Genomic DNA, 14,527 nt, shown 5'->3' with positions numbered 1-14,527 from the left:
CAAAAGTTCATGAATATTAATTAGATTGAGCTAAAACATCTATTTAATAATGCCTAATTAAATATTGCTGTGCTCATAAAACCCCAACAAACTTAAAATAAGTATCATAAATATCATAAATAAATGTGAGGTATTGCAGTACACTTAAACACTAAAAAAAGTGCCACGGCAATTATCCATTCCCATGAGGACCAAAATGATTAAAATTGTGTTTTCAATAGAACCTTTCACATAGTTACTTGAGGACCAATTTAGCGTGCAAGTGCATAAGAAATTGTGACATATTTAATTTGATAACTTACTAAATAAAAACAAACAACATCTTGAGACTGTTGCATAGGGGTAGATACCTGAAGCAGCTTCTCACTATTAATAGGAGAGCTTGTCTAAAAACTAACACCTTAGTTCTGTATGATTTACTGTATTTTGATAGTCCACTTTAGATATTCTACTAACAATAAAACACTTAACAACTACAGCATATAACAATGAGAAACTATGTTAACTTAGTCTACTTACTCTTACAATTACTAGACATGTAGTTGCAAATTAATAACAATTAGATGACATGTAGTCGCAAAGTTACCTATAGTTAGTAAATGTCTAAAGTGGACTATCAAAATAGAGTGTAAAATATTTACTTTCTTCCGTAGAACACAAAGAAGATATTTCGAAACATGTTTTAATTGCTTTGTCCATAGAATGAAAGTCAGTGGGTCCACTGTTTTGGACAAAGAAAGGAGTAAGAATAAAGAAAGCCAAAGAGTTTTTGAGTGACATGAGTATGTTTAAAAATTACAGAACTTTCATTTTCTGGGCAATCTGTCCTTTATGAATCATTGTTCTAGTAGTCATATTTTTGTATTGTTTCAGGAGGATGGGTTATTCTAAGCTAAAGCAACACTCTTAAATCCCCCATTTTCCCTGCATCTTCCAATTTTCCAGTCTCTACAGAGCACTAGAGACATAAAGACAGTCTAAAGCAGTAAATCAAAGGAAACAAATTCAGTTTGACTATTTGCTGAGATCATAAAGGAAAAAAGCATCTTATACCAAGTTTCATTTGATGGCGGTTATGGCAGTGATCTTCTCGAAAGAAGTCTCTCTCTGAATACGGTAGTTCATTGTGTGCTCTGGTACCTGTTTTATAAAGTGCCTGGGCCAAGGGGGTGATTTATTTCACAGAAATGATGGCCATTTGAAGCCCTGCTTTATGACTCCACTCGATAAGGGCCAGAGACAGGCCGATGTAAATGTCAGCGGAAGAAGCAGTGGGTTAAATTAGCCTACAGCTGCAACTACAAGGACCAGGTCAATACAGATCGATACTGACCACGAAAAACTGCTTTGATACAACAGATGGAGCCACCACAAACCAAAGGACCTCAAACACCGAAAAAAAAGATCATATGCGCCATGCACTCATATGTAATCTTTTTCCCAAATGCAATATTCTGATTTAAGAAAAAACTAGCGGCGAGTAATTTCTGACTTATTTCACAAAAACAGTTTGTCACATGGTTAGCCACTGTAAACTCCAATTTTCTAGGGAAATCAAGAGCAATTTCATTTTGAGAGCAAGATTAAGATTAAAATTCCACAGAAGTAAACATGTCTGCATTAAACACTCAAAACATAACCTTGTAGGTTAAGTACAAGTTAAACTCAATCAACAGCATTTGTGGCTCTGTTAATTACACCCCAAAATTCATTTTCAGACTTCCTGCTTTCTCAAAAAACATCTGAATTACAGTGAAGCACTTACAATGCAAAGGAGCCTGTACAAACAAAGTAAATACTCATTGTTTCAATTCAGTACAGACAAACTGTATGTGTTAACATTATGTAAGAAAAGAAACCGTTTCTGTTTAAAGTTTTTACAATTTTGTTGCCATGACATTGATAGGCTCTTAATCAAGACTGTAAAATTATAGTTTCAACAATTATACAGCTCTGATATAATTTTCTTTTAAAATTATTAAAAATATTTTATTAATATATAATCTTAATAGTCCTGCTTTTAAATCCTTCAAAAGTTGACCCATCTTCGCTTCTATTACAAGTGCATCACTGTAACACAGGTTTAAATAGAGAGAAAAAAGAAATGAGTTGAGAATTCTCCTCTTCTTCTTTTACATCAAGCCACAAATACGGTTGTATTGGATCTGGAATATTCTTTAACTAGAGCTCTCACAAACAACTGCATGTGATTGTAGAGGAAGCATAATGGAGCTCCCAGAGAAAGCCAGCAAGAGCTTCTTCATTCACAACGCCTGCAGCTGCAGGTGCTCAGAATAATTTATGAGCATGTCAGAGGGTGATGTGGTCATCTACAGGCCAGGGGACACCAGGGAGACGACAGCAAAACACTATGCAGGACTGGCCGGAACATCACAGGAGTCATGCCTGCAAATTTTAGAAAGGACGGCTGATAGCAAATTCATTTCTATCCATAAAGGTTACCGTGGATGTGGTATATTAAATGAAAAGACATGGAAAAGGCAGGGATGCGAGGGAAAAGAAGATGGCAGAAGACGGATAAAAGAAGGAGAAGGAGAGAGGTTTATGGTAGATAAGACTTCTTTGTTTGTAGAACGTTGCTCCAGCTGTTAGATCTAGAGCCGCAGGGCATCGGTAAAAGAGCTCATCAATTTCCCTGACTGCTCGTCCACCTGCCACTCACTGATTTTTATTCTATATCTCCTATCACACAATCATGGTCCAAATACACACACATATGGCACAAGAACCGGCCTTTAACAGATGTAAATGTGGTTTTCACTTATATGTAGCTCAATTTCTAACAATTCATTATGCAGTTTTATAGAGTTGTTGTTCTGAATATTGATTGCTACAGATAATTACATCCTTGCTTGTATCCAGACCAACAGAAGAACTGGGAGTATGACATTGCTTTTTCACAATTCAGAGAAATTTGGTAACTTACAATTTAGACAGATACTGACGCTAGCAATGATTAATCTGTATTTTGAGCGATATAATGAAAAAGAGGTTTCATGAATGACTCATTGACTGATTAAGATGTTTAGTTCTTGAATGAAGTTCTTGAGTGAGTCAGGAATTCAGAAAGAAATGTTTCATTCTTGTGTGAATTTTTGATTGATTCAGTGGAGAGAATGATTCAGTGACTCATTCATAAAGACTTGTTTTGTTCCTGAATGAATCAGTATATTGTACATACATTATATATATATATATATATATATATATATACTGTATATATATATATATATACACACATACACACACACATAAACACATACGCACATACAGTATATTGTATCAGTATATTGTATCAGCTGGCATGACATGACAGATGGTAACAAAACAATCTATTTTTATTTTGCAGAGAAGTTAATAGGAATAGCTATGAGATTGCAATGGTGAGTATAAAAGTCTTTATAGGTTCTCTTCAGATTTCGTAGCAGAAAGTAACTGAGAAAGAAAAATTATTATATATATATATATATATATATATATATATATATATATATATATATATATATATATATATATATATATATCTGGAAATTGAATGGGGATGGATAATGCCCATCAACTAGGCATTAACAAATAAATTTTATGAATTTGAAATAACTGTTCATCTATTGCAAAACAGTTATGGAACTCTTGATATAATAAATCAAAGGAAGCTTTTTCAAAGCAATTACATTTAGCTCAAATATTCTCCCCATGAGTACAAGAAATCCATTATGCAATTAATTTAGTTTTCATTTTTAATCAAACACAAATTCTCAAAGGCCTTCATTAGTTCAGCCAAGAGAAGCAAGTGATTGCTGAAGGTTATGAGGATGTGTTTTTACAGATATGATTAGGTACAGTAGTCAACTGTCTGAGGATGAGAAAGACTGAGAAGAATAGAAGAATGAGAGATGGAGGGAGGCGCACTGCTCGCATGTAAAATGATTTCTCTTTGCATCTTCTCCCTCATCCCCAATTTGGTATTTCCTGTGGTGCCAGGTAATGAGCTAAACCTGCATTTACTAGGAAATGTAAAGCAGCGTGAAATGTTGCTCCATACCAGCTTGGCTGGATACAGAGGCTTTAGAAAATGGTTGCATGCTGGGCAGATGCCTGCATTCATGCGCCCAGACACTCACATGATGAAGAACTAGGAAAAGCCAAGGAAAGGTCACGCATTCCAACCACTGACTATTGTTTAGATCGGCACGATTACAAAGTTAAAATGTTATTCCATTAAATTGCATGATATTTGCTGTCAAAGAAGAAAAAGATATAATTCTCTGCAGTCTTTATCTCAGTCTCAGTCAGCGGTGAGAATTACTGTCGAATGAGGACAGTCAGGTTTTATCTACTACCCACAGAGAAATATTGAAGTTGCAGCTGATAACTAATAATATGAACAGCTCACGCCTCACACCCCACACATTTAATATCAAGACATCTGCTACACCGTGGAACAACCATATAGGAGTCATAAAATCTTTTATCCCTTTTCTTATTCATGTCGAATATCTTTTTGATCACAGTAGACTCACTAAGCCTTTTCCAAAGCTTGCTGCTGAGTCTGTTGGCCACAAATCCTTTTACACAGACTTCTGGATTAGCTTGTATTCTTTTCCTGGTTGAATCATAGCATCTTTTACGCTGTAGAGCCGCATACAATATCAGTCAAACAAGGATGTCTTTGATTTATGCTAACAGACACGTGATAAAGTGATGCTAAAGTAAGTAGAAGAAGAGTAATATTATGCAAACTCGTATTGCTCTACTTCAAGGATATGCATTTTTGTGTCATGGCTGACCCAGACAGAGTCCTGTTATCTCAGGAGAGACCTCACTGTTGTTTCTTGTGCAGATCTCAGTTTTTAGAAATTAAATAATTTTTTTATAATTAAAATATACAAAAATGATAATTTTACATATATTAAAAGTATTATAAAACGTATGACTATCTTTATTCAAAATATATACCATCTGAGCTGCACCATGAAAAAAATTGATTTCTAGAATTATCTTGGCAAATCTGAGCACAGAAAAACACTTTGTTTACATCTCTGCTGAAACTCTAGTTTAACAGAATCTTCCCTTTAAAGAGGAAGCCCAAAAATGTGGATGACTCAAGCAAAAATCCAGATCATTACCGTATGAGGGACATATCTCATTTTTCTTTCCTACGTGGATGTTCAAAGACGTTTACATCTTCAGCTGTCAAATAAAAATGCTCACGGCTTGATTAATCATGATATGCCATATAACCAGTGTAACCCTGCTGCTTTATCTGTCTGCTTTTATCTGTTCAACTATTCCAAAACAACATGCATCCAACCCCAAAAGCTCAAATACGATTTAAACATTTACTTTATAAAAAGAAAATTCACTCAATAAATGATGCAAGCTCTTAAGTGTTTGTGTATCTGTAGCTGTCCTGTTCAAGGGACGTTCCTGTCAAAATGAGTAAGTGTTCTCAGTTCGCACCACATGAGCTCGGCCAAACTCTCCCACACTTTGGAGAGGGAAAAGGGGTTTACAATAAAAAGCTGCACTATTGATAAAACTAAATCTCGAATTTAAGCTAGTCTACTTCATTTAAAGTAAAAGAAAAGAGGTGAGATGTGTGGACGATGTCTATGCGAAAACCATTATTCTGAGGCTATTTGTTCAGCTGAAAGTAAGAGTAAGAGAAGTGATACTAGGAATCTAAAATGACTCATGTATCTTTCATAAAAGTTCCCTGAGAGGTAGGTGCTTAGCTATTAGTAAGAGACATTACACGCTTCATTTAGGTTGTTGTGAAACATTGCATAGCCCTGTGAAAGCCCATGAATGCATGCCAAACTGTTGTGAAAACGTTCTTTTCGGGCATCATCAACTGCACTGTGGGGAAGAGGTAAAAGTGACATTGAAGCATTCATAATCATTTTTAAGGCCATTGCTTTTTTTATAATTTGCCTTTAGATGTTTTAAAAGATTAAATTAACACATATTTCAATTTGTGACAAATCCTACTTGATGCATTAATGGTGGTTGACAAAAAATGTTACATCGTCAGCCATTGTTTCTTCCTATGAAACACAAAATGAGACTTTTTTGATGAGACTATTTCATGCAATTTTAAAACAAATGGGAAATTATGCTTTCGAGCTTCAAACGGACAAACTCAAAACTACAGTAAATCATTTGTGTGTTCAGCTTATTCATCTGAATGATATCTGAGTGCACTACATGCACATGCACACACACGCACACACATACAGCTCACTCCTAACAGATTACAACATTTTGTAGCTCTGTTTTAAGGGTCAGTAATAACAGGCCAACTCGAAAAAGCTGAATCATCATTAGTAAATGGGTTTGATCTTCGCACAATTTCAAGAACATGCACTGCCATAAATCATTAGGATCAGCTAGAAGAAACGCAATAGATGAATTTTAAAGCGTGTGTGTCTGAAAGGTTACCATTGAGTGAGTCTGAGCAGTGTATTTGTACTGGAAAATATGCCCACTTCACTCCAGAGAGCAAGAGGCATGATGGGATTCCTACCCCGCTGAATGCCATCTAACACACAGACTTGCCACATTTATCACTCACCACTAAGCATGCATGTGTATGTAATGTGTATGTAAGTAGCAGGGGAAAGACTGTGTCCATAACCTCACACAGAGAGAAGGTAAGACCATCTGCTTGAGCTCTCGGTGAACAGCTTTCACACGAGACGCTTACGTAAAGAATAGGGAGGTGCATTAGAAAAAAAAAAAAAGGCATTCTGTAGTTTTACAACTTCCAGACAATAAGAGGCCATAAAAAATCTAATTTCTCAAAAAACACATACATTTTTAAGTTGTGGTGTAAGCAATTATTAAGTTGTATCTGTACGCTGCAACATTAAAGACAGACAAACCAACATTTCAGTAATAAAACAATCAAGTGAAACAATCACAAAAGCTGCTTTTTAATAAAGAACTTGAAAGAATTCTGATATATATATATACCTATCTGTATAGGTTTATCATTTATAATAAAAAAACATTGCTATGCTTTGGCTTTGAAAGTTTGCCGGCACCTCTGGTCTCATAATTTATAATTTAATGATATTCAACTATTGTAAAACGTGGCTTAAGTATCTAAATATTTCATGAGGCTACTCCCGAATAAGTGTAAATTATAACCTCCACAAACGCGCTTCATCATAAGATGCAAAACAAGACTCTCAGAGCTCTTAATACAAATCTTAGCCATATCAGTTGAGTTACACTTTGTTATTCTACAATAAATACAAAGCCTCAGGAGATCCGTGTTTCACTGAGAAACGAGCCCCTCTCTCTCTAGCCATGAATCAGCCAGAGGCAGCTGAGACACACAACTGACACCAGATCTGTCCGGACCGGGTGGAGGTCTGTGCCCGTCAGCTGTAGGAACTGGCTACATCCTCCTTTGTTCCTGGAGCAGAACATTAGCATTCTGTACTCTGAACTCACAATAGAGAAGCACCTCAAAGCTGGTGGGGTTGATGACGTGCCTGGTCAGAGAGCTTCAGCTGCCCACACAAAAAAATACAGCATGGTACAAAGGATCCTTTGGCTCTTCTATCCAAACACACCTACACAAACTCGAGGCTGCAAAACATCATTGTGCGTGTTCATCAGTATGTTTATTGTTTGCTTACTGTGTAGCATATAAATAGCCCTAACAACATATGCAAAGATCATTTTTGGGAAGGCCATTGGGCCAAAAGTAACAATAATAATCTCATTGAGTTTTAAAAAGGTCAAAATGACTTATTATAAGAAAAGAGAAACATTTACGTTAAAAATGACTAAACATCTCACAATAATCAGAACGCTTATGAAATTGTGACTTAACGCTTACAATAATAGAACTTTTACATACAGTAGAAAATTACAATGTTATAAATAATACTTCTCACACTCATTTATTAATCTTAATTTTAGTATTTATTAATGGATTATTAAAATCACATGTTTTTGTTAACATGCACTATAAACTAATGTGGAACAACGAAAGCTCTAACATTAAACGGATAAAAAAATTGTGTCAAAATTTTCGTATTAATTATTTATATTCATCATTTAATTTTATTTACTGTCATTTTTATGCAGATATGCTAAATGTGCTAATTTAAATGTAGATTGATTTCTCCTAAATAGTGAAATCTCAATGCTTTTTCCAATGCTGCCAGATGAATATGACATATCGCAACACTATGGTCTCACCAAGGCATTAAGGTCAGAAGACACTTAATTTAAGGGTTTCTCTGTCTATCTGAACCAAAGAAACCAAAGCAAACTATCTGCACCTTACTGAATTGCGATCATATTATTATTTTTCATTAGCATCATATTGCACTGAATCTATTTGAAATCGTGAGCAGGCACTGCAGTGTAATAATGAGTGAACTGTAGCATCGGTAGCTGTTTCATATATATATAGATCCTTAATGTATCGTATCGTTAACAATACATCAAAGAAATGCATATCGCAGTGGCCTCAGTTATGGAGATGCACATCCTATATAATGCATATCCAAATATATACATGCATGATTATGGATGTTTTTTTTTTCTCCTTCCAGTGAAGCATATTCACCGATGTTCTTTGTCTTACTACTCTCATTTAAAGCAAGTAAAGTCCCCAAGCTACAGTGGCACATTATAAACAGCTGCTGTTACCGAATTCCCAACAGAAGAATAATCAAATCTTGGAAGGGTAATTTAAGAAGGGCTTGGCAGCAAGATGAAGAAGAGGCAGTTGGGCTTGTAAAGGAGACAACACTTTAACAGAAGCTCTAAAGCAAGATTTGTAATCATATGTTGTGTGCGCTCAAGTATGTTCTGAGGTGATCTTACAATTAGGACAATGATCTGTGGAAGACAGAATCTAAAACAAACAAAAAGATTTGGAAAATCACAAATTATTTACTTTATTTGATTTCATCTTGTAGCGTTCAAAAGATCATTTTGAGATACAATAGTTGCAAAGATCTGAATGAATCGGCTGATCATTACAGCAAACTCACTTATGGGCAGCGGGCATGATATACAATAGGAGATGACACGTAACAAAAAAGCAGAGATGGATACACCACAAATAAATACAGGCAGACATGCAGAGTGAAAGAAAAGGAAGTGTGAAGGAAATCTTTCAGGATGCATGCCCTTCCAGATTAATGACATTAGTCAGAGTACAGGCAGGGGCGAAGGCTTTTACATGATTGGATTTGGCTCCAGCAAAGACGAGAGAAGTGCAGAGTGAGAGAGAGAGTAAAGAGGGATGGAGACTGCAGGTCACGTCTCTGCCAGCATGTGGCCGTGTGGGGGGGGAGAGTCAGCGGGTTTATGGGCACCACAATGCTGCTTTACAATTGCTTATCATGTTCAAGTCATGCATCAGCATACGCTTGTAATCCATGCTCTGAAACAAGCCTCTGCCTCATCTTAGCCCTGCTTCAGTCTGAACGCAGGGAACAAAAGGACCAAGAATTGAGTCAAATGGTGAGTCGTTGTGTAATTAAAAATCAGTTTAATTTTCCTCTAGACAACAATTCCGAGCTTGTTCTCTCTCTCTTAGGCTGCTTAAATTCTATTAGTCCAGGATTTATTATTTGGATTCATGATTTTTGAGTGTTGATAACTGGACTAGACAAGCATGTTCACAGTGTATGTGTGTCTGGCATGTTGTTGTGCTCAGAAGACTACCCAGCTGGTGTGTAACTGAGATCTGCAAAGACCTTAAAGGCTATACAAGGTGCCTTGAGCTTAAAAGATCCACACCTCTGGAAGTCAGAATATACTCATGCTAAATTTATCTTAATCATGAGGATAAAAATGTGCCTGTTATATAGTTATCTAATATTTATCTGGCACAGACATTTTAGTACTAAACCTGCTTTACAGATATAGATCCTAATGCAAGGACATCACCCCCAAGGCTTCTGTGTGTTTCTTTCTTTTGTGGAACATAAAAGAGGTAGGTATGTGACGGAGTTTTTGTCAATAAAACTGAAACCAAGCGACCTATTTATTGATGCAAATACTTTATACTTCACGTATTATACTTATGTTTATTACTCCACTTTGAAACTTCAAAGTGTATTATTTGGGGAAGCATACATTTGGATGTATGATGGAAAATTATAGTAACAATTACTTTAATAGGTTGCTGATTTCTATTGTTTATTGTGCCAATTCTTCTTGACATTGATGGTGATGATGATGGTAGTGGTAATGATAAATGACTTCTCGTGAGTGAAGATGATATTGATGTTATTGACAATTTTTTCGAGTAAAAGCAGCTGTGTGTTCTGTTATGATTAATAGAAGTAATTAATTCTTAAGATTTATTTACACTCTTTAGAATGTGTCTGCCATGAGATGGTAAGGCGTAAGTGTGCTAGCAAAGTAAGCTTTGTAAATAGGAAACAAAAATGCTGTTTGTATGTAAAACCTTTTATCACGAAGAGAATAAAACATTTCTCCGGAAGTGGAAGAAATATTGAGTTCTGATATGTAAAGGGTGAATAATGTATTAATTGAGATCAGTTCAAGAAAGAAAGAAGAGCAAAGCAGAGGAAAATTGGAAAAGCAGGGACAGGGAGAGAGCTGGAAACAGTGGAGAGAAAAGGCTAGAGGATTATTATAGTTGAGACATATTGGAGAGGATTTGGATGAAATTAAGAAAGTAGATAGATAAATAGAGTGCTAAAGGAACAGCACATATGTTGAGACCTCAACTGCTAGAGTTTGTGAACATAATGCTTAAAATGGAGCATATATGATGAGTATGCCAAAGTTTAGGAACCCAACTGCAGAAGGAAACACAATGCATTAAGAGAGCGGGAAAGTTAGAAAACATTTGAACAGGAGGAATATTTCAATTAATCTCCATTTAGCATTTCAAATTCCAGCAACCACAAATGGAGTATTTAATTATGTTAACTTTATTTATGAGAAACAGAAAGAGAGAGAAAAGGAGATCAAATAGCATGGCGAGGCAAGAGGTGATCTAATAAGATTGTTCTGTCTGGTCGCCTCTAATCTGTTAATGTCTCCAGAACAAGGCCCGCTGATAACTTTTAGCGAGAAGAATGTCTTTTTAATCTTGCAACAATGACTTACAAATCCTCAAAACCAATAATGCGTCTATTTTTGGCTGTGCTGAGTCATTGAGACCATTAGTCTGCCTCCTTGATAGACAAAGTGGCAGTGACAGTCAAGCTAAATTTGAATGATAACGTAAGAATTAAAACTTATTCTACTTTTTCCTGATAAAACCATTTAATTGAAGGCATGTATCAAAGAAAAAATATTTCCAAGAAGACCATTTTAGAACTACTTTAACATTAAACATGTACATCAATGCAACATCTACAGTATCATCAGTTTTGAATGTTGCAAAGATGGTAACAGTTTGATACTAAAATACAACAAATTAATACTAGATAAAGTATTGCGCTTCAAAGGATTTGATTTAAAACCAGACTATAAACAAGCAAATGTCTATCACCATTACTCTACTCTAATATTGGAACCAGTGTGTGCATGTTTTTAAAGATTTATGTACTGTTTAGGCTATCACAGTGTGAGCTTACTTAAAGATACAGTGTTGCATGTGCACTAGACGAAATCAAAATACAAGAGGATTGAAGTGGGTTACAATGTTCTGAGGCTATTTACCTATGAAAGAGTCTGTATGAGCTGTGAGATTTGACTAAAGCTTTAGACAACAGGTTGATTGGGTGATGTATCAATGTTTCATCCATAAAGATGGGTGAGATTTGGATTAGAGAGATATAGCTATTGTCCACTGTGACATGTGTGACTACAGAAGATAGATCAGTTTACACGCTGGTGGAAAGCCAGGCTCCATCTGTGTTGTTTAGTAGCCATTGATTAGAAAACGTACGATGGCTCCAATCTCATTTTGCTGTAGGTCTGTATGTCACTGTTAAGAAATGAGGTTGGCTTACGCTTCTTCTCTCCTGGCAGTAATAAAACAGATATATGAGTCCATTCTCCTACATTTTTCCCATCCACATTAGAGATGGGGCGTGCAACACATAATGGTATTGCATTTAATTGGAAACAGAGCGATGGGGCGCAGTCATAGAATCGGCGTTATGGTTATTATAAATGTTCTTAGTTCTTCCCTCACATTTATGAGATTAACCAACCTAATCAAACTAACCCTGGTATATGATCCCATAATGCAGGGAAAGCAGGTTTACTTATGATTGTAAAATAAACAACAAGGCAAGTGGGAAGCAGTATGTTAGAATTATTATAAAAGAGATAGGGAAGTTTAATGCATTATGTGTTTTTAGTGGTAATTGGATTTTAACAATTGAATAGTGAGTCTGGGACGGTAGTAAAATAAGTAATTTGAGTAATACTTTAAATCTTCTGACCAGGCTACTGGAAGTTTGACTAGCATTTGTTAAATATAACCACAAATTATAGTACTGTCTCCTCTTAGTTGTATTTTGTTCTAGAAAATGGCTGGTCTTATGACATTCTTCGTGCCACTTTAGCCCAGTATTTAAAGGCATTGTTTATTAATATATTCTGAAAAAGCTTGTTCCAAAATGTTCATTGTTATTAGTTGTTCCTATAACTTTGGCTGTCACCTTTTTTCAATCCCACAACAACCAAGTGGCTTTCTTTTTTCACAAGCAGCATATCTTAAGAACACAAACAAGAACATTGAGAGCAGACCTTAATCACTGAGTGAAATAATGGGCATTAGGGAGAGACATGGATAGAGCACATGGAGCATAGATAAGACCCTTACTCGAAAATTACCTTTGTCACATTTACCCTTTTGTTAGATCTACCATTTCAGTGAAACACAATAAAATCCAGGAGATGATGGTGCAGAATCATATCTAAACTTGTATAATAAATCAGTAGTGGTATCACCTCTTTATTTGTACTCATTCAATTCCCAAAGTGTTAAACCAATAACAGTATTACATATGTCTCCAACCACATATAGAAGCACAGCACTTTCTCCACAGCTCATTTGAATCACTGCCCATAGGAGGTCGCCAGGAGGTCCACTAAGCGGTGGAAGTAATAAATCTAAAATTCATAGGATATTTCAGAGGCGTGGTCATTCGTGATAGAACTTAACTGCCTTTTAGTGCAGCCATAGTCAGCCAGTTTCTCGAATTTTGGCACTGATGCGATCAAGACTCGAGTTTGGACCAGTAAACATACGCCGAGTCCCCTTGGTAAATATGAGACTGGGATACAAAGTTGTTCTTCGAAGTTGATACCAGAAGCAATGCCTTATGAACTCAGTAAAGCGAACTTCGAATAGAAATGCTAAACTAATATACAATTGCTCACAGAAAAGATGGCTGGAAATGTGTTTAAAATATCTGAAAAACTAATCGTAAATGTGTCTCATGTGTCGCTAAATCTTTTCAAGCATATAATAAATGGGTGGCATCGCATGACATGATTTCTGGTCAATTAAGTACAATGTCTGGGCGATGCTGTTCAAACTTCTTTGAGATTTTGCTTTTCAGCATTGCTTGAATCCTATAGAAAATAAAGCCAAAAGGCAGGCTTGAATTGCGGCTTGAGGAGTACTGCACAGATCGATCCAGTTAACGACAAAAAACTGTGAGAATGAAGTTCGATAGCGTGCAGAGGTTCTGCTTACCATATCTCTTGCTTTTTACTTTGATGCGTATATCAGTCTGTGCGGCGTTGTTTCAAGCGACCACACAAGAAACCAGACAATTTCAAAAAATCCTGGCCAGGACAAAATCATCAGGTTGTATGGCCACTCTTTAAACTGCAGTTCCGCCAAATAATCAACATGAGAGAGCAGTCTAAAACGTTTTTAGACCAAATGAGTTAAAATGCATGGAGTAGGAGCAAAGGCACTGTTTGATCAGCCTCTGTGCCAGCATGCTTTCAATCATCCACCAATGATGTGCAAGCTGATCAAGATTCTTCCTCCCTCTGCTACCCCCTTGTACTCACACCTAAGGTATTAGAGTGTTCTCCGTGTAGGACAGGGACACACTGTGCTCAGCTCTACTATGCAAATGCATGCTAACCTACTGTAGCTGCGGCAGAGACAATAGGCAAATGCACCTTCCCAGTACCTCACCTTAATGCATAGTGCTGTGTAATATGAAATGATAATGCAAGGCAGCTGATGTAAACAACACCTCAACATTAAAATCAATCATGCCAGCCCGTGCTGGCGTTTCTTACTTTACCTGGCGCGGCCTCAGGGTCCTCATTTTCAAGGGCACTGACCATGCTGCACTATGTCCTTTTCAAAAAACCACAGAGGGTTAAAGGTCATATTGTGTACCAGCCATTTAGCAGAACAAAATACACCATCAAGGAGACAAAATTTTTCACCATTTGTGGTTATATTTAGTAAGTGCTGGACAAACTTCAGCTGATCAAAGTAAGATGTATATAGACTACTTAGCATGTGTGTTAAAAAAAAAAAAATCCCATTATAATCATGGTTAATAGT

The 14,527-nt window shown here is 36.2% G+C and overlaps 1 pseudogene; it reads right to left on the bottom strand.

Annotated features, from left to right (window-relative positions):
• Nucleotides 1-14,527, bottom strand: part of LOC122359307 — a 67,248-nt pseudogene that overhangs the window by 34,414 nt on the left and 18,307 nt on the right.

Source organism: Puntigrus tetrazona, chromosome 15 (genome assembly GCF_018831695.1).
Source record: "Puntigrus tetrazona isolate hp1 chromosome 15, ASM1883169v1, whole genome shotgun sequence".
NCBI lineage: Eukaryota > Metazoa > Chordata > Actinopteri > Cypriniformes > Cyprinidae > Puntigrus > Puntigrus tetrazona.
The sequence above is the reverse complement of the archived record's forward strand: the minus strand, read 5'-3'. Positions and strand labels throughout refer to the sequence as shown.